General features: G+C 30.3%; 1 protein-coding gene across 3 annotated transcripts in view; it reads left to right on the plus strand.

Moving 5' to 3' along the window:
- The first annotated feature begins 216 nt into the window (after nt 1-216).
- Nucleotides 217-22390, plus strand: part of LOC145243685 (uncharacterized) — a 627487-nt gene continuing 605313 nt past the window's right edge. The window contains exon 1 of one of the 3 annotated variants that reach the window (XM_080106743.1): nt 217-563. The gene's annotated coding sequence lies outside the window, so the exon portion shown is untranslated. The remainder of the gene's footprint in view (nt 564-22390) is intronic. The other 2 variants (XM_080106742.1, XM_080106741.1) reach the window with 2 other exon arrangements.

Consider the following 22390-nt stretch of genomic DNA (forward strand, 5'->3'; position numbering starts at 1 on the left):
ACGAAGGTAAAGGAAGAACAGAACAAGATTACAGTCTAAGTCAGAAAGACAGAAAAAGGGAAGAAAATATCCAAACGTGCGCGTCCGTAATTTTTCGGTGTCGGTTAGAGAATCTGTCAGTGCGAGTACGGTCGGCAACGATTTGCATCGGGATATATCGCTATTTCCAATTAGCAGTGGCATTAGTTTTGCTGCAACGCAAGGTAGATTATCAGAAGCACTCGAGAAAGGTACACACGGATGAATAGACAGCCAAAGAAAGGAGAAATACGCTCGCAAATACAAAAACAGACAAATTCTGGCAGCAGTACTGGTATTAGTAGCATGAGCAATATCAGCTGCATGGGAAGTGTTATAGCGGTGTGAGGGTGCGGCGGTTGCGCCGTTCGATTAGAAACCAGAGGAACATCCGTGGCGATGCGAGACAGTAAATAGTTCGAGTAGAGAAGGCGATGGTGAACGCGGGGAAGAACGACGAGGTAGCGTAGGAATAGGGCCAGGATAGCAGAGCAATGTGGGAACCTTACCTTTTGTTTTTTGTGCGCACTACCATAAGAGAAAAGGTAAGACCTTGTTTTGAATTCCTTTGTTTTTTATTTCATCAGGGTTACTTTAAATCGAAAGACCTTTGCAAAAAATATAGGCAACTCACAGTACTAATCACGCCGTCGAGTTAACTTTATTGCAAAACGAACAACTAAATTCTCTTTTGTATTATTGGATGACAACATATCAAGGCCAATATCAATTGAAGGACAAAAGTTAATAATGCAGAATGATTGTAAACGTAGAAATTATGAACGTTATGGGAGTAAACACATTGATTAGTAGCATAAACTGCGTTTGATTACTTATAGGGTGTTGATAGAAAATATCGATATTTGATTTAAAGACGAATAAGCTGTAATCAAAAAGAAAGCAGTACCGCCGTAATATGTTCCACTGGCGGGAAGCGCTTGCAAAGAATTTATGCCTATGAAAATTACGTCTGACACTAGGCACAAGTGAAAAAGAAAGTAATATCGTTTTCTGAAGTGGTAGTAAGACGAGTTTTTGCTGTGAATGTTTTACAAGGAAGATCCAAAGATTAGGGATCAGTTGAGGACCTTTGATGGAAATAGCGTAAAATAAAATGTAAGAATTTTAAGAAATGATAATCCAAAGAAATATGAAATTATGTTGATTGCTGGTCACTTCTTTTCTGGTACGTCCCAATTGAGAGTGCGTGGAAACAATAAAACGTTTTTTTTTTTGTTTCTCATTTGCGAACGTGTTGCATATAAAAAAAAGAGGGTGCCTCAAATGAAAACAGAATCGTGTAACATCATACGTTTGTGTGTATGCGAGGGTGTGAGAAAAAGGATTTCTATACTAACACAAAGCTCCGTATGATCTAGGTGTATATCTGATCAGGGCCTATATTTACTTGCTTCTTCCATAATGAGAAATATATATATATATATATATATATATATATATATATATATATATATATATATATATATATTTATTTATTTATTTATTTATTTATTTATATATATTATATATACATGCAGAATATTATTTACAAATGATGGTATAAAAGCGCTAACTCCTCGACATTCAAACTATATTGTAATGTATTATGTTGTAACGGGAGTAAACTTCATAGGCGTTACAAGCTATGAGCAAGGTGCATTATCGGTGCTCAGACCCTTTCGGTCTCTTGCACCTTCAAAATTGATAGAAGCACAGGAGTTGTTTTTTTTTTTTTTGTAAAATACTCTTAATGTCGACAAGTCATAAACATTAGGTTGTTTTTGTGGCACCTTAATTTTTAATGTGTGTGATGGCAGAAGAACGTCACTAGGAACAAAATGCTATGATGCATTACTTGCTCAAGGTAAAGTATCTGTGCTATGAATTGGTCTCGTTGCATCTTGCGTTTTCAAAATATCGGATACAGGCACAGAATATTGTTTTGTTGTAAAGGATACTGATGCTCGAAAAATATTAAGTTGTGTAACATCCTACATTGTCTTGGAAGTTTTTGTAACATTTAAAACTATATAAAAGCTATGTAATGTTTATATTTTTTATCATTTGTTGGAAAATTGTTTAGTCAGTAAGTTAGTTATTCACCTGCAATAACGGCATACTCGAACTCACAATAGTTCTAATGTGTCTCGAATTCACAATAGTTCTAATGTGTCTCGAATTCACAATAGTCTTAATGTAAATTTAAGGGATCATCAGTTGTTTACCATGAAACACTGTTTCGGGGATTTAAAAACAAAACAGTGTATCAAATCATGACTCCCCAACAGTGTTGATCAAACACTACCTCCCTTTATCACAAGAACCAAAAATGTTCCAGATATTATATCTAGTTATCTACTCATGATTAATTTGGCTAATCTATTCATGTTATAAAAAATATCTCCCTTTCCTTTGAGATTCGCCCCTGTAATCAAATTCAAAATGGATATTTATTTTTAATTTACCAGTGTTGCATTTATACGATTAGGGTTATTCCGTTTTATTACTTATCAACCCCCACTATTATTAGTACTTTATATATTTACATTCGTATTTATTTATTAAAATATATATACAAGTTTAAAATATATATGTATGTATATATATGTTTATATATATATATATATATATATATATATATATATATATATTATACACACACATGTATATATATATATATATATATATATATATATATATATACTTTTTTTAAATAATACATTTTATACATTACTAATATAATATTGGATTTCCTTTATTAATATATTCTGGTTAATTTTATACAATAAAAAACATCAGGATAACGAACAAATGTTTTATTTCATTGTTTGACTATTTTTGTTTTATCACCACCCTTTTTAATCATCCTTACTGCTAAGCTAGAAAATGCGGTTATAAAATCTATTAATTTTAAAGTAACGCGACCTATTCCCAGAAACTCTGATATAATGGTTCCATAAAACATAAAAATCAGTGCGGCATACGAACTGTTTTAAAAGGGAAATAGTTTCTTTTATCAAATATTTTATAAACAAAAATTCTATCCTCAATTTTTATATCTAAATCCAGAAATGTATTTCCTCTTCCTCTGTGTTCACAATTTAATTCTAACTACTTTGGATATATAAAATGTTTATTTATATATATATATATATATATATATATATATATATATATATATATATATATATATATATATATATATATAATCGCAATGGGTCAGCGGGATAATCATAAGGTTGATCCCGTCTTGAGATGAATATTAGTATACCCGTACTGAAGGGCTATGTTACAGCGAAACAGTCTCTTTGTACAAGGAACTAATATCTAAAATGTCAAGTGTTTAGACCCAAAATTGTCGGAGGAGCTTGGTAGAGTTTCAAATGTCAATTCTTTGAACTTTGACACCTTAATAGGGTAATTTCTCGCCGAAACCCGATCACATCGATTTTCCCAAATCTCAGTACCCTGTATATTAAGTTTCGAGTCTGTAGACTAAAAATTGACTGAGTTATTGCGTAGGGAAATGTACACAGACACACAGACACACACACAGACACACACAGACACGTTCACTTATATATATATATATATATATATATATATATATATATATATATATATCTGTGTGTGTGTTTTACGCGTTAGTTTAAAAGTTTGATCGGAACCCAAAGTTGCAAGGTATTAAATGTGAATTTAGATTTGGTTTCGCACTTTTCGGCGCATCACCAACTGAGACGAGGGTATTTGGTGCGACAGAGATAGTAAATATTTAAACAAAACCCTGTCGAAAAGCGGTTCTCCCTAATAAAGTGCACTTTTATTGCACCCTACGTCGAGTATTTGATAAATAGACACAAGAAATAGTACGAATGTATAAGACTGATAATGTGTATGCGCGCGCATGTACGGGTGTGTGTGTGTGCGTGTGTGTGTGTGTGTGTGTGTGTGCACACCAGTTAGATAAAATAGAAACATCCGGTAAGACTTTGTATTATGGATGTGAATGAGAAATAAAAGAATTTGTTTTTAACCAGAAAATTTATTTATTAATGATTACAAAATTTATTTATTAATTATTACAAAATTTATTTCATTAATTATTACAAATTTAATTTATTAATTATTGCAATATTTATTTCATTAATTATTACAAAATTTATTTGATTAATTATTACAAAATTTAATTTATTAATTATTACACAATTTATTTTATTAATGATTACAAAATTTATTTTATTAATTATTACAAAATAAAATGTATTAATTATTACAAAACTAATAATTACCATTTTCATTTTATTAATGATTACAAAATTTATTTTATTGATGATTACAAAATAAAATGTATTAATTATTACAAAACTAATAATTACCATTTTCATTTTATTAATAATTACAATATTTAATTCACTAATTATGACAAAATTTATTTTATTAATTATTACAATATTTATTTCATTAATTATTACAAAATTTATTTTATTAATGATTACAATATTTATTTCATTAATTATTGAAAAATTTATTTTATTATTCTTTACACAATTTATTTTATTAATTATTACAAAAATCTTTATTAATTATTACAAAATTTAATTTATTAATTATTACAAATTTATTTTATTAATTATTACAAAATTGATTTCATTACTTATTACAAAATTTATTTAATTAATTATTACAAAATGTATGTTATTAATTATTAAACATTTATTTTATTAATTATTACAAATTTATTTTATTAATTATTAAAAAATTTATTTTATTAATTATTACAAAATTTATTTTATTATTTATTACAAAATTTATTTTATTAATTATTAGAAAATGTATTTTATTGATTATAAAAAATATTTTATTAATGATTAAAAAATGTATTTTATCAATGATACAAAATGTAATTTATTAATTGTTACAAAACTATAAATTACGGAATAAATTTTATTAATGATTACAAAATTTATTTTATTAATTATTACAAAGTTTATTTTATTAATTATTACAAAGTTTATTTTATTAATTATTACGAAATATATTTTATTAATTATTACAAATTTTATTTTATTAATGATTACAAAATTTATTTTATTAATTATTACAAAATTTATCTTATTTATAATTACAAAACTAATAATTACAGAATTCATTTAATTAATGATTGCAATATTGAATCTGTTAATGATTACAAAATTTATTTAATTTGTAATTTCCATAATTTATTTCATTTATTATTAAAAAATTTAATTTATTAATTATTACACTATTTATTTTATTAATGATTACAAAATTTATTTTATTAATGATTACAAAATAAAATGTATCAATTATTACAACACTAATAATTACCAAATTCATTTTATTAATAATTACAATATTTAATTTACTAATTATTACAAAATTTATTTTATTAATTATTACAATATTTATTTCATTAATTATTACAAAATTTATTTTATTAATGATTACAATATTTGTTTCATTAATTATTACAAAATTTATTTTATTAATGATTACAAAACTAATAATTTACAGAAGTTATTTTATTAATGATTACAAAATAATAATTACAGAATTTATTATATTAATGATTAAAAAACTAATAATTACAACATTTATCTTATTAATGTATACAAAACTAATTATTAATGTCGATTTCGGGGTGAAAAAGTTAACGTTTTTCTCGTTTTCTGTCTAGACATGTCTCTCACTCTCTCTCTCTATCACTTTGTGTCTCTCTCACTCTCTCTCTCTCTGTTTGCGTCTCTCTCACTCACTCACTCACTCACTCACTCACTCTCTTTCTCTCTTTCTCTCTCTCTCTCTCTCACACACTTCGTCTTCCTTACTCTAAAGACTGGAAAATGGCGTCTGGCTGTTTTTATTTTAAAAAACTTTGTTCGTTAATATTTTTTATAAGCGTATTTTTTTTACTTCACATGTTTGTCTTGTTATTTTCGTTTAACTATCGTATCTACCTATTTTGAATGTGGTAATAACTTTGGTAACGTTGCCATAGCGTAGAAGTTCATAGTTTAGCTTAAATTATTTTTTTTTACCGATAACAATATTTTTAAATTGTAAATTAAGACCGCCATTAGAGCTTGCTGACGTCAAGATCACGTGACATGACTCAGCGGGTTTTAAATACAAGTTGACACAAAATAAACGGCCGCGTGTATACTTTATGTAGAAGAGTTGGCGGTCGTAATTTTTGGGGCAGTTATAAATCGATTTAAAAATATGTAATGTTTAACATTAAAATGTCACTTTTTGGCCCCCCCTGCAGAAAATCGATCAGTTGACGCACTTCTGATGGTCACTTTGGGCCAATTTTTCGATATTTGTCGTCTGGAAGGTGGGGCTTTCATATGAGACCAAGTTTGTGAATTTTTGTTGTGTATGTCGAAAGATTTTAGCAGACACACAAACATACACACAAACAAACACACATACATTTTCGCTTTTATATATATATATAGACTAGCGAGGGGTACCCGGCGGCGTTGCCCGGGTGTTTTTCGGGGTATGTAAAAAAACCGAAAATGTGAAAAAAAACCGAAGCCTTCACGACGCGCAGTTGGAAACTAGTAAAGTGTTTAAAAAACAGGTGCGCGTTTTTGATTGACGTGACGGCGATAGGTAATCAGCAGTTAGCATTTTGTGCGGGACAGTTTTGAATGAGCTGAATAAATCGGTTTGTTTGTTTTTAAAAACCCGCTCCCTGTTTATTAGGAGGAGCGAAATGAAAGCTACAGTCTAATATGACGAAGTCGACATTGAACAAACGTTACTTAGCTCTCTTGAGGCAATTGGCTTTCTGCTTGTGATTAGAGTCGAGTTTCGCTTTTTTTTTAATACCGAAAACCGAACGTGACGCGTGCCGATGCGGGAAATGTCGAATAATTAACGTTTGAAAGTCAATAAAATTAAATAGACAGGCGTGCTCCGTGGGTAACTCTGAGATATTACAATTTATAGATGATAAAAAAGTTTTAAGAAGTTTTGAACCGAGCAAGCGCTTCTCTGAAAGAAGCCTTTTGTGGACATCGAGGAAAAGCGTACATACATACATACGTACATACATACATACATACATACATTTTCGCTTTTATACATATAGATTACAAAACTAATAATTACAAAATATATACAATTAATGATTAGAAAACAAAGAATTAAAAATTCATTTTATTAATGATTGCCAAACTAATAATTACAAAATTTATTTTATTAATGACTAGAAAACTAATAATTACAAAATTAATTTATTAATTATTACAAAGCTAATACTTAGAGGATTTATTTTATGAATGATTACAAAATTAATTTTTTTTAATGATTACAAAACTAATAATTACAAAATTAATTTATTAATTATTACAAAGCTAATAATCGCAAACTTTATTTTATTAATGATTACAAAATTAATTTTATTAATGATTACTAAACTAACAATTATAAAAATGATTTTATTAATAATTACAAAACTAACAATTAAAATTAATTTTATCAATGATTAGAAAATGTATTTTGTTGATTATTACAATATTTATTTCATTAATTATTACAAAATTAATTTTATTAATGATTACAAAATTTATTTTATTTATGATTACAAAATGTATTTTATTAATTATTACAAAGTTTATTTTATTAATTATTACGAATTTTTTTTATTAATGATTACAAAATTTATTTTATCAATAATTACAATATTTATTTTATTAATAATTACAAAATATATTTTATTAATGATTACAAAAGTAATAATTACAGAATTCATTTTATTAATTATTACACAACTAATGATTAAACAAATTATGTAATTAATTATTACAAAACTAAGAATTACAAAATTTAGTTTATTAATTATTGCAAAATTTATTTTATTAATAATTACAAAATTTATTGTATTAATTATTACAAAACTAATAATTACAGAATGTTATTAATGATTATAAAACTAATATTTATAAAATTAATTTTATTTACGATAAAAAAACTAATAATTACAAAATTTTTTATTAATGGTTGCAAAACTTAATTTATTAATGATTATTAAACTAATAATTAAATAATTCATTTTTATAATCATTACAAAATTAAATTAATTAATGATTACAAAACAAATGATTACAAAATTCATTTTAATAATCAATGCAAGATTAATTTTATTAATGATTACAAAACTAATAATTACAAAATTTATTTTATTAATGATTACAAAACTAATAACTACAAAATTTATTTTATTAATTATTACCAAATTAATTTTAATAATGATTAAAAAACTTATAATAAATAAATTGAATTTTGTAATTATAAGTTTTGTAATCATTAATAAAATAAATTTCGTAATCATGAATAAAATGAATTTTATAATTATTAATTTTGCAATCAGTAATAAATGAATTTTGTAATTATTAGTTTTGTAATCATTAATAAAATACAAAATAATAATTAATAATATCAATAATTACAAAACTAATAATTTCAAAATTTATTTTATTAATGATTACAAAACTAATAATTTTAAAATTTATTTTTTTTAATGATTACAAACTAATAATAACAAAATTTATACAATTATTGATTACAAAATTAATATTATTAATGATTACACAACTAATAATTACAAAATTTATTTTATTAATAATTACAAAATTTATTTTATTAATGATTACAAAACTAATAATTTCAAAATTTATTTATTAATGATTACACAATTTATTTGATTAATGATTGCGAGACTAATAATTACGAAACTCATTTTATTAATGATTACAAAAATAATAATTACAAATTCTTTTTAAATAATCATTACAAAACTAATAATTACAAAATTCATTTTATTAATTATTACAAAACTAATAATTACAATTTTTTTTTAATAATGATTACAAATTTATTTTATTAATGATTACAAAATTTACTTAATTAATGATTACAAAATTCACTTTGTTAATATAAAAAATATATTTTAAGGAAACCGCATTTTATATATAATTTCATTCTAAAATGGATAAGTATCGAACATTTCACGAAGATCTTACCATTAGTTAAGTTTTGCTAGATTTATTAAACACATGTTTTCATGTTCAGAATGTCTACAACATGGAAACGTTATTTTAAAGCGTCAATTATGTTAACAAGATTTTCGTCTCGCAATTTTATTATTTTCGTACGATGAAATTGAAAAACAAAATTATTACTAGTTTATTTTGTTCTTTTTCTTTTAAATTGTTCAAAAGTTATACTGATAATATTAATTTGTAATAAAGTTACATCGTATTAGGGGGTAATTTTGTGGTGAATTTTGGCAGTCTCTATTAACCTAAAAGTACGAAATATCGACTACTAACTTCCCAAATTCGTAAACATATACTTTTAGCAGGGAGAAAGTTACACCGATCAAAACGTTGAAAATATGACAATCAAGATGCAAATAGTCGGAATAGTGCAAATAATACATATATAAGCAGTTATCAGTACACATGATAAAAATCCAGATTCTGATGGAACGAAATAAATAGAGAAAACGAGAAGCGGCAAGCTTTCCTTCGCGTACAACAAGTGGTCTTCTCGACTAAAATTCGGCTTACCACTACTACTACTACTACTACTACTAATAATAATAATAATAATAATAATGATACAAAATCTATAAAATTATAATAATACAAACTTTATACTAAGGTAGTAGTAGTAGTAATAATAATAATATTAATAATAATAATAATAAGAAGAAGAAGAAGAAGAAGAAGAAGCAGAAGTGGTCTTCTCGGCTACAAACACGCTTTATTATTTTACTACTACTAAATTACTACTACTACTACCACTTCTACTACTACCACCACTAGACTACATCGACTGCCACTGCTAATAATAATAATACAAACTCCATACGAAAGTAATAATAATCATTCTGATTTCGTTTATGAACGTCTCTCTGGAAAGGGATGGGATTCATTTCCAGAGGATTTCCCTTAATCCCCGCTTCAAACCAGGAGCTTCAAAGATATAGGGTTTTTTCTAAGGATGTTGGTTGTACTTATAATTGCAGGGGTTTGAAGGCCGCCTAAAGCATCGAGGATTTGAAGTTTTTTGCAATTGACCTTCCAAACGTCTTGATACTACTCCTATTGTACCAACTACGACCGGGATTATTTGTGATTTAACCCCGTGTATACGCCTTATCTTCAAGGTCAATGAGGCATAATTGCTCCACTTCTCATTCTCCTTCTCTCTCACATTCCTGTTCCAGCGTACTGAAAAGTCCACAATCTGCCAGTTTTTTTAGACCTTGTCAATGACGACCAAATCCGGACGATTATGTTCCAATTGCTAAGATACTCCTTCCTGACTTTTTTCTTTATTTTTCTGTTCATGATGCCTACGCCCTCCAGCACTCCCAAATACTTATATCCTGTATTTTCTATTTCTTTCATGATTTCTCCATTTTGCAGCAATATTCCATTCGAATGAACCTTTACTCCTCTTTTCATCATCCGCAACCGCACCTTTACTATTCCCTTACTCCATCTCAATGTCTTCTGAGTATGTCCCCACAAGTTCTACCAGTCTCTCCATTTCCTTTTCATTTCTACCGAATATTTTCAAATCATCCATAAACAGTAGATGGTAGAGGCGTCTGTCACCAAATCCATGAATGAGGAACCATGTCATAAGCCTTTCTGTAATAGATCCATGCTACACTCAGATTCCTCTTCTTCTTCGCATCCTGCATTATGTCTTTATCAATTAGTAGTTGCTCTTTAGTAACTCTCGAGTCTTTAAGGCACCCCTTTTGTTCGTCAGAAAAAACACCATTACTTTCTAGATGTTCAGAAATTTTCTCCGCAAATATTCCAGTCAACAGTTTCTACATCAATGGCAGATATGTAATTAGTCTATAATTATTGACATCTGTTCCTTTTGCAGGATCTTTCCTAATCAGTGTTGTTCTTCCCTTCACAAACAAATCAATGGCATCTCCCGACTCTACAGCCCTTTGCAGAGCAGCAGCTATAGGTGGATAAAGGTATGGAAACTGTTTACACCAGAAGCCCATCACTCCATCTGGACCAGGTGCTTTCCAGTTTGTCATCCTTCGTAACGTCATCGATGGTTATCTCAACGTTCTTCATCTGCTGCATTTCTGATAGCCTTTCTCTGACCTCTCCCAACCAGCTAGCCTTCTTATTATATCGCCCTTGGACAGACCAAATCCCACTCCAGAACTTCCTGGCATCTTTTGCATTTCGAGTGTTGTTATTTTCCGCCTGTTTACTACCATTTAATTATTTATACAGCTGAGACTGATTGTTCCGGAAAAGGTTGTTCTGCCGAAATGTAACACTTATTCCAACAAAGTTTCTACTTTCAATACCACCAGTGTGGACCTTCTATTTCAGCATTGCTAGAACATCCATCGTTCCTTTTTCCAACAATCTATACATCCTTTCAAGTTAGTTTCATCAATTTTACTTTCGTAATTCATTTCATTCCTAACCATCTATTAAATCTCTTCTCTTGCAATCACTGAAAGTAGGTTGTTATTTTTAATTTGTTTTAACTCGGATACCAAACTCGCGACACTTCTAGCTCCTTCTCCTCTCGATTCACATTCTTCCTTCACTTTTCGGATATATCAACCAGATTACAAAACATTCCCAGTAATCTTCTTTCCTCATCCGTCCACGTTTTTTTTACATTTCCTGTTCCAACATCCTTCGTGTCTTGGGACCCTCTCTGGCAATTCTCACTCCCCCTATATCCAGCCACATCCTCAGAATTTCGAACAGTTGTATGATGATGACAGGACCCACCCTGTTGACCAGTGGGACACCTATCTGACGTGAGACCATCACGAGATGTTCTAGCTTCATTGACATCGTTATTTTCAATATTTTGATTATACATTCTCCCATAAATGGGGTTAGTGAATTTAAGGTTGCACTACCACCGATAGTTTTATTGAGACATTATGTGTAGATCCCATCCCAACCTTTTTCCTTCATCACCACCACTATTCCCATTACCACCACCAACAATAATAGAAATAAAATCTACAATGATGATGGCAACACTAATATCGGTAGTAACAATGGTAATAGCAAAAACATCATCAACAATAATAATAATAATAATAATAATAATAATAATAATAATAATACAAACGCCCTATGAAGATTATGATAATAAAATACAGACTTTCAAAGAATATAATACAAACACTCTACGAGAATAATGCTGATAATAATAATAATAATAATAATAATAATAATAATAATAATAATAAAACATCTCTACGAATAATATAATAACGGCGCTAACTCTTAACGAAGATACTAATAATAATAATTATAAATAGTACAGACACTCTAAGAAGATAATGATAATAATAACTTGACAAAGATAAAAATAATACACATTCTCTATGAAGAATATTATAAAAATAATACAAACGTCCCCTGAAGATGAGAATAATGCAAAATCATTACAATAATAATAATAATAATAATAATAATAATAATAATAATAATAACAACAACAACAACAACAACAACAAGTGGGACCTGTGGAAATTCCACAGCGGCATCTTTTACATGTTTTATTAGTGCTGGGCATTCTGTGGGCGTTCAGCATGAATGAAGACACCATCATATTAGTCTAGCCCTTTTGTTACACCTCCTTACTAGAATATTAACTTTGATATATGGTCTGGGCGTATTATTTCATTACAAACAAACCAGTACATTAACTCACATTTAATCATTTTTTATAATCTTGGAAAATATTACTAATTTCGACAATTTCATTTCTCATAATTTTTCATAATTTTGACCCACATTATCGCCCTCACCCTTCACGAAAATAATAATTTTGATATATTGTCTGATTATTTTATTACACACCATACATCAATTATCTCACATTTTATGCTTTTTCATAATTCTTGTATATGTTACTAATTTTGACAATTATTCTTAATATTTTTAATCCACATCATCGCTCCCCCCCACCTTACTAAAATAACAATTTTTAGATATTGTCTGGACTGATTATGTCATTAAAAACACATACATCAAGTAACTCACAATTCATCATTTTCAATAATCTGTGATATGTTACTAATTTCGACAATCATTTTTTCATAATTTTAAATCACATTATCGCCCACTCCCTTACGAAAATAATAACGTTGATATATTGTGATTATAAACACATCAATTTATTAACTCGCATTTAATCATGTTTCATAATTCTTGAATATGTTACTAATTTTGACAATCATTTTTCATAATTAAAACCCACATTATCGAACCACCTTACTAAAATAATAACTTTGATATATTGTCTTGGTTGATTATTTCATTACAAACACACCAAATCAATTAACTCGCATTTCATCATTTTTCATAATTCTTGGATATGTTACTAATTATGACGATCATTTTTCATAATTTTAACCCACATTATCGACCCCCCTTATTAAAATAATAACTTCTATATATTGTCTGATCTGATTATTTCATTACAAACACATCAATCAATTCAACTCTTCTGGGACCAGAACGGAGTAGTGATGACAGATTTCCTGGCAAAGTGTACCACAATTACAGGAGACTATTATGCTTCACTTTTCAGGAAATTAAGGGAATTTATCAAAATCAAGAGGCGGGGCAAGATCAGCAAAGATACCCTCCTTCTGTAGGACAATGCTCCGCCACAACTCGCGTGTCGCCAGATCAGAAGCACGGGCCTAGGTTATGAAATCCTATCCCATTCTCCTTACTCTCCTGACCTTGCACTCTCTGACTTTAACCTCTTCCCAGCCATGAAGTTGTTTTTGAAAGGAAAGCGTTTCCCAGATGATGCAGCCTTAATTTATGAAGTCACGTCGTGGTTGGAGGACAAACCTGAGGTGTTCCACAAAAACGGTCTCCAGAGATGCATCAAACGATGGAGAAATTCATAACTCTGGGTGGTTCCTATGTAGAGAAACACTAATAACTGTGTCAAGTTTCGTTGCTCTACTACTATGGGAAGTAGGGCAGGGGCATTATTTACACGACCCTCGTAGAACCACATTTTGAACAATCGTGTTCCTAATGTTTGTTCTTGTGCTGCACAAGCAAAAGCTTCAGTACTCTTTGCCAGATACCCAGCTCTAAGCCATTGCCATGATTTTTCATCAACAACTTAGCATCTAAATCTGACCCCCAAGATCGCCATGGGCATGGAATATGTACCTACATCAAAGATGGCTTTCCATGTGGTAGGGATATCTCCAGAGAAGACCCTTATTTACCTGATATGTGCTTTCGGGTTGAACTAGCTTACACCACTGCATTTATATTTGCCCTCTATCGCCCCCATAACAGTGGAGTAACTATCTTTAAGAGCATATCTGAGAAAATTGACCACATCCTGTCAGCTCATCCTTCGGCTAACATTCACGTTTGCGGTGACTTCAATTTCGATAATGTGGAATGGGTAACTCACTCAAATAAGACCGATGACGAGGGAAGGTTTTGTCACGATTTTGCCATTGCCTATCACCTCACTCAGATTGTTCACGAACCCACCCGTGTGCCCGATACACCGGGTCAATATACAAGCCTTCTAGTCCTTTTCCTCACAACTTCCCCTGAGCTGTGTTCATGTTCCGTTCTATCTCCTTTGGGATCCTCTGACCACTCTTGTAGCAGTTAAGATAAAAATGAAATGTAATAAGTCTTCAGACGTACCTCTCCACCGTACTGTATATCGATACTCTATGGCAGACTGCGATAGCTTCCGTAAATTCATATCTGATCTACCTCTCCATTACATGTTTAAAAAGGATGTGCCCTCTATAGTATCAGACATGCCCGAATGGTTGATTATAGGCATAGACCGATTCATATCATCGAAAAAATTCCATCGCGTACAGAAATCACTTTTTCCATAGCTACCAACGTAATAGATGTACCGAGACTAAACCTGCTTTCAGGACTGCCAGCAACCACTGTAAAAGAGTAATAAAACATGCAAGAGAGCTATATGCTCAGTCTGTTAAATCCAAAGTAGCTGAGCAGCGGCTTAGTTCCCACCAGTTCTGGCAAATAGCAAACAGGATCTTGAACAGAAGTGTGCGTTCTATCCCAACTATCATCAATGGACCTGAGGTCATCTCGTTAGCATCAGACAAGGCCAGACTATTTGCCAAGAACTTTGTAGATAATTCTACCCTATGCGACAATGACCATCAACTCCCTGTATTTCCTCCTATAACAGACAACACGTTAGGTAGCATACAAATATCTGTGCATGAGGTCGCCAAGCTAATCAAGAACCTTGATTCCAGTAAAGCAACTGGTCCTGACGGCATTCCAGTTATAGTGCTGAAAAAGCTCCAACTAGAACTTGCCCCCATACTTACAAAACTGTTTAAGCATTGCCTTAAGGAGAAGTGCTTTACAACACCTTGGAAAACCTCATCAGTATGCCCTGTATTTAAGAATTCAAGTGAAAAGTCATCTCCCTCTCAGTACAGACCAATAAGTCTCCTGTGTGTCATGAGTAAGTTGTTGGAATCCATATTAAATAAAGAAGTAGTCAACCATCTCAACAGAATTAACCTTCTTAGTGACACGCAATATGGTTTCCGCTCTGCAAGATCTACGGCAGATGTGTTATATCACACAGGATTAGTGAATCTCTTGACAAAGGTTTCCTTTCCAGGGCAATTGCTCTTAACATATCGAAGGCTTTCGATAAGGTATGGCATAAGGGTCTACTTCACAAGATTTCCAGTTACGGTATTACTCGAAATGTTTTCTCAATCATTAAATAATTTCTCTCCGATAGTTTCATAAGAGTGGTCGTTGATGGGCAGAAATCAGAGACCCATAGTATTAATGCTGGAGTTCCTCAGAGGTCCATCCTGGGCATAACTCTCTTCCTGATCTACATTAATGATCTCCCAAAACACATACTTAAATCCTTCGTTGACATCTATGCTGATGACACGACAATCTATGGCAACACATCAAAGGCCGTAAATGACAAAGTTCTCTATAATTCTCTCTCCTCTTATCTTGGGCACGTGGTACAATGGTGGAAGAGGTGGCTGGTCACTTTTAATGCATCCAAAACCAAGCTTCTATCTTTACATCATCAACGCTCTGAGCCCCATCTGGCATCAATTGAAATGGATGGCTCTTGTCTTGGAGAGGCTCCATGTTTTGACAAGCTTCTGGGTTTGACCTTTACTCCTGATCTGAAATGGAACACGTACATCAAATCTGTTGCCAGAGACGCTGGGAAAATGGTAGGATCCTTCTACCGTTCCAGAAGATATATCACTACTGATGCAATTCTCTATCTATATAAAAGCCAAGTACTTCCAATGATGGAGTACTGCTGCCACATCTGGGCAGGAGCTGCTAAAAACAACATATCAGGCCTTGACAGAGTACAAAATAGACTTCGTGGTTTAGTGGGGGATGCCCTTTTCTCTTCCCTGCAACCTCTCTCCCACAGAAGAGACGTTGCAAGCCTGTCTTTGTTTTATCGCTATTTCCATGGCAGGTGCTCGTCTGAGATCCAATCCTTCGTCCCCCCTCGTCAATCTTTCACGAGAAACACCCGTCTGGCTGAAACTACTGTCAATAATTTTCCCCACTCTCTATCTGTGCCTAAATCCAAACGTAGATTCCATGAGCAAAGCTTCTTTCTTAGAACTGCACGCCAGTGGAACTCTCTGCTGCTTGCCTGTTTCCCACCTGACTACAACTTGGACGTCTTCAAGTCCAACATAAACAAACTCCTGAAAAACCGCCCCCTTAAGTAAGACACTCTATCAAAACCCCCAATACTAATGATTACTACAATACTATCTCATTGATTACTGTAGACGCAATAACCCTTATCCCTGAGTGGCTTTCAGGCCTTGATAAGTGGTGACCCCCATGTAAAAAAAAAACTGATGTCTTTATCTTGTATTGATATCCATGCCCGTTGTATTGTGGCCTCACCTAATCCTAACTCTAACATAAAACCATCGAAAGCGGATTATATAAATGTGAAACGATTCTCTAACCAGTTAGTAAAATCGATCGTGGTTGATTAAATGCGTGGCTCCTATGTATTTTTGAGAATAACAAACAATGGCATAAACAGATGGAAAGCCTGGATTTTAATTATTTGAATGGGGTGGGGGTTGTCAGTTATCCATAAAGCCAACATTTTTGAAAAACAACTTTGCAACAAATGTCACATTTATCTATCCCTCCGTAATCGAAATTAACTCTAAGCGACATCCGAATATTTGTCCGAGATATAAAATTATTATGAACTAGCAAGGCCACCTGGTGTTTCTCGGGACCGTAAAAAGACAATGAGAAACATTTTGAACATACTTGTTCTTCTTAAGATAGAGAAATTTTTGATGTCTATGTATCATTTGCCATCTTGAGCAAAAGAATATTTTACCTACCCTAGGACGGATATTGCACAGCATATGTATGAAATAATTGTACCTTCCCTAGGACAGCACGTATATGGTAAAAAATTCCTTTTCTAGGGCGGATAATTCAAAACACATTTAAATTTTTTTACATGATTTTCTGTTGTGCACACTTTTCTGTATATCACAGGTAAGAGATTGTCTGTTTGTACATCAGAGTGCTATAGTGAAGAAGTACCTGATTTCTTATATAAATATCATACTATACGAATATATTATATGATTTTCGGTTTGAATTACTTTATGTACGTCGCAATTAAGATTTCCTTTATTTTTCCTATGGGTACTATACTGTACAAGTACCTTATTTCTTAGGAAGGATACTGTACAAGTACCTTTTTTTCTAATTTTAAATTTAAAGGACTCGATACTTTTCTGAAATTTTCTGTTGTACTAAATTTTCTGTATGTCAGGTGTAAGAATTTGTTTTTACGGTTTTAAAAAAACTTTTATGCACTCACTGGTTAGATAATCTTTGTTTTTTTCATGTGAGTACTATACTGCACAAGTGCATTATTTCTTGGGTAGAATACTGTGCAAGAATCTTATTTCTAATATAAAGATGAAACTACTCGATGATTTTACATAAGTTTTTCATATGAGTACTATATTGTACAAGTATCGTATTACTTGGATCGAATTTCTTGTACAAATAAATACATTAACAAAGTAAGTGACAGTGTATGTGATTTTTGGAATATGACATCTAAACAAATATACAAACATATACAATGCATATACTTCATTCTGATCAGTTAATTAGTTTAGGAGTGTTTCCAATACGTGTATATATATAAACATATACACGTGCTGAAAATTTGTAATGATCGGTTAATTAGTTTAGGAATGGATCCAAGACATAGAAATATGTAATCACATACACATCATTAAAATTCATTTAGCTTAGGAGTGAATCCAAGACATACAAATATATAAAAATGTACACATACTAAACATTCATAATGATCAGTGACTTAGTTTAGGAGTGAATCCAGTACATACAAATCTAAAAACATATACACATAGTTAAAATTCATAATGATCGATTAATAAGTTTGTGAGAGAATCCAATACATGCAACTATATAAACATATACACATAATAAAAATTCATAATAATCGGTTAATCAGTTTAGGAGTGAATCCAATACATGAAAATATATAAACATATATATATATATAATTAAAATGCATAATGATCCGTTAATTAGTTTAGCAGTGAATCCAATACAAAATGCCATTACTTAGTGAAAAAGTATAAAACTCAGAATATTTCCAGATCACTGCGAAAATGATTTCTTTCAATGTTCTTTTTTCTTATTTAAAAATAAAACAACTTGTGCTTTTTTTATATTTTTGTACGACGTAAATACGTAATAAAGTTTACACCTGAAATGCATTAATTTAATAGATCACCAATCTACAACAGCACACTATATTTTTCTTGTAATTATTTTCTTTGATTTTGATATGAATTTATACTAATTTCGACATGCTACGTAAGAACGTAATAATATTTTCACCTGAAATGCGTTGATTCTAAGATCACCAATCTATACAAACAGCTTATTTCTTTAATGTATTTGTCTCCTACATTATTTTCGATTAGATTTGGAATTTATATTACTTTCGACTTAACACTAACGTACGTTATAATGTTTTCATACGTTAGTTTTAAAAATTACATATCTACATATGCACCTTATTTTTTTCTTTTAATTATTTTCTGCTGGATCCTTTTGCGTGATATTTGGAATTTATACTAATTTCGAAAAAAAGAAAATGGTTGTTCCATTGGTTATGCTTTTTATAATCTTTTCATAACAAACACAATTCATAAAACAGATTTCCCGTCTAACATATTTAATTGATTTCTTAATCAATAAATAACTAAATTCTCATCTAATAACCATACAGTGAGTGTTTTTCTCTCATTACCTTTATTTCCTGTTAATAAGCCGTCTCGTTTGGATTTTGACGGCTATTCATTTTGTCTCGGCTTTTTCCGGATATCCACGTGTTATGTGTTATGCAGTTATTCGAATTATTCTGTTAAGTTTATATTTTTATGAGTAGTAGGTGCCTTTCACAAATAGTAGACATTTTGTTTTAGTATTAAACAAATACTACAACATGTTGTGCATTTCTTATATATCTGTATGCTCCCTACATCTGTAACGCATTTCTAAATACCTTGATTTAGATTAATATTTGTATAGTATTGATACATCCTCCAAATAAAAAATAACATTAATTCTGTATAAACTAATTTTATAAACTTAAGAAATGTTTTCTAAGTAATGCTATTATAACGTTTCTAATATGCATACCATATTTGCACTAAGCTTATCTTCTCTCCTAATTTTAACAATATCCAAAAATGATTTAATCAAGTTATCTTTTTTCGAATATCTTCTTGTTTGCCACAGTTAACAAACAAAAGTAAGAATTAAGCCTCTTGATAGACTTCTGAAGCAAGGATGGTTTCTCAAGTATGCACAACTTTCTTTCCAATTCTATCATGTAAGAAGCTTATCTTTATCTTAATCTTGACATCATACACGCCGATATTATCAAGTATGAAGTATTGTTTTTTATTTAACAGCTTGTGCTTTATTTCAGTGAAGATAATAGGCAATACACGTCAAACTACTTGATTAAAATTGGAGGCACGTTCCATTTTCATTCAACTATTCGTGCAAAGCAAAGTCATAATAGAGTCATGTCGTCATTCTTACGACAGAAATCGATTAATTTGATCATATCTTTGTGTATATATTTACATCTGCGGATCATTTAGTCATATCTTTATGCATATATTTACATCTGTGAATCATTTGATCATATCTTTGTGTACATATTTACATCTGCGCATCATTTATCATATTTTTGTGTATATATTTCCATCTTTGAATCATTCGATCATATCTTTGTGTACATATTTACATCTGCGCATCATTCGATCATATCTTTGTGTATATATTTACATCTGCGTATCATTTATCATATCTTTGTGTATATATTTACATCTGCGTACCATTTCATCATAGCTGTGTGTATATATTTACACATGCGCATCATTTGATCATATCTTTGTGTATATATTTACATCTGCGCATCATTCGATCATATCTTTGTGTATATATTTAAATCTGCGCATCATTTGATCATATTTTTGTGTATATATTTAAATCTGCGCATCATTTTATCATATATTTTTTATATATTTATATATTCACATCATTTGATCATAAGTTTGTGTACATATTTACATCTGCGCATCATATATTTGTGTATATATTTACATCTTTGTGTACATATTACATCTGCGCATCATTTGATCATATTTTTGTGCATATATTTACATCTGCGAATCATTTGATCATATCTTTGTGCATATATTTACATCTGCGCATCAGTTGATCATATCCTTGTGTATATATTTAAATCTGCGAATCGTTCGATCATATCTGTATGTATATATTTACATCAGGGCACCCTCTTTCACAAAAATAACATGTATATTTTAAAATATCGATGGGAGTCGAAATGGTTAACTTCCGGTTACTTAATTTTGTCGTTTGATCCTCACATTTTGATTTAACTTTTTATTTAAGCTTCTACATGCTGCTGGTTAGGACTGTCTCAACCCTTGTTTTCGTTCTAAACGAGCTCATATATGAATAATATATTTGTTTAAACTACGATTGTGTCATTTCAATATATCTTTTAGGTATGTTTGTAGATTGCTTAGTGATTGTAGCTTCGTATACAAGGGATTTCGTCTTACAATTGCCTCCTAATGGGTAGTCATATTTGGATCTACAAGAGTAGCCTGCGTTTACTCTTTTTTGTTTCTCTAGAGATGATGGGATTATTAGATTGTGTTGTTGAGTAACTGACTTTCATAGTGTTCCTATTATAAGTGTTATATAGTCTACATTTTTGTGAGGAAAAAACTTTCGCGTGCCGAAGTGTTCAAACAGGCCGCGCCATATTATAACGGTGCACTTCATAAAATTGGATTCAGCCAGAGCATAAAATTCCAACAGACTCGTACTAAACCAGAAAATACAAAAGTAATAATAGGCGGAACAAATTTGATTCTCACTTAATACTACAACTAGAGTAGGGCAGTTTGCTTAAGCTTCTGGATAAACATTTTCAACAAAAACAGGCAAGTGAACGAAAAATATAACATGTTATATAAAGTAGATATAGAAGACGTATAAAGTTAATATAAAAATAATAAATTATTATTATCAATTTGAATTAGCTTTCAGGCCTTTACAAAGTTATCTCCCTTAGATTAGTTGAAAATAAAGTTAGGATAAAATAATTTCGTTTGACAGAAACAAATTTAAAAGTAATAGATTTAAGATAAATGTAATAAAAACTTTTTTTCATATGGTGAAACAATCAATAGTTAAATATATAAGAAAAAAAATTAAGTATATACAATTTTTTTTTAATTTGCCTTTTCTTTTTCTTTTTCATTTTCTTTTGTATTTTGAGCGTACAAAATATTTAACGGACATTTATAAATTGTATTATTTTAATTTAAATGGTTGTTTTAAAACCGAGATCTTGAAATGTATGTGCATATTTTAATTCTTGTCATAAAATAGATGAGTATCAGATGTAGAGAGCTTAATATGGGTATCTTAAACGGTCCTCTACCATCATGATGACTTGTCTTATCTAAACTTTCTGTATATATATATATATATATATATATATATATATATATATATATATGCAGAGAGTAAGAGAGAAAGAAAGAGAGAGTAATATAAAGAGAAAGCTGGAAAGATATAGTTTTGTAATACGTAACCACATTGTGCGGGTTCGTCTT

The sequence above is a fragment of the Euprymna scolopes genome, chromosome 22, assembly GCF_053919585.1.
Source record: "Euprymna scolopes isolate OS-2025 chromosome 22, ASM5391958v1, whole genome shotgun sequence".
Lineage (NCBI taxonomy): Eukaryota > Metazoa > Mollusca > Cephalopoda > Sepiida > Sepiolidae > Euprymna > Euprymna scolopes.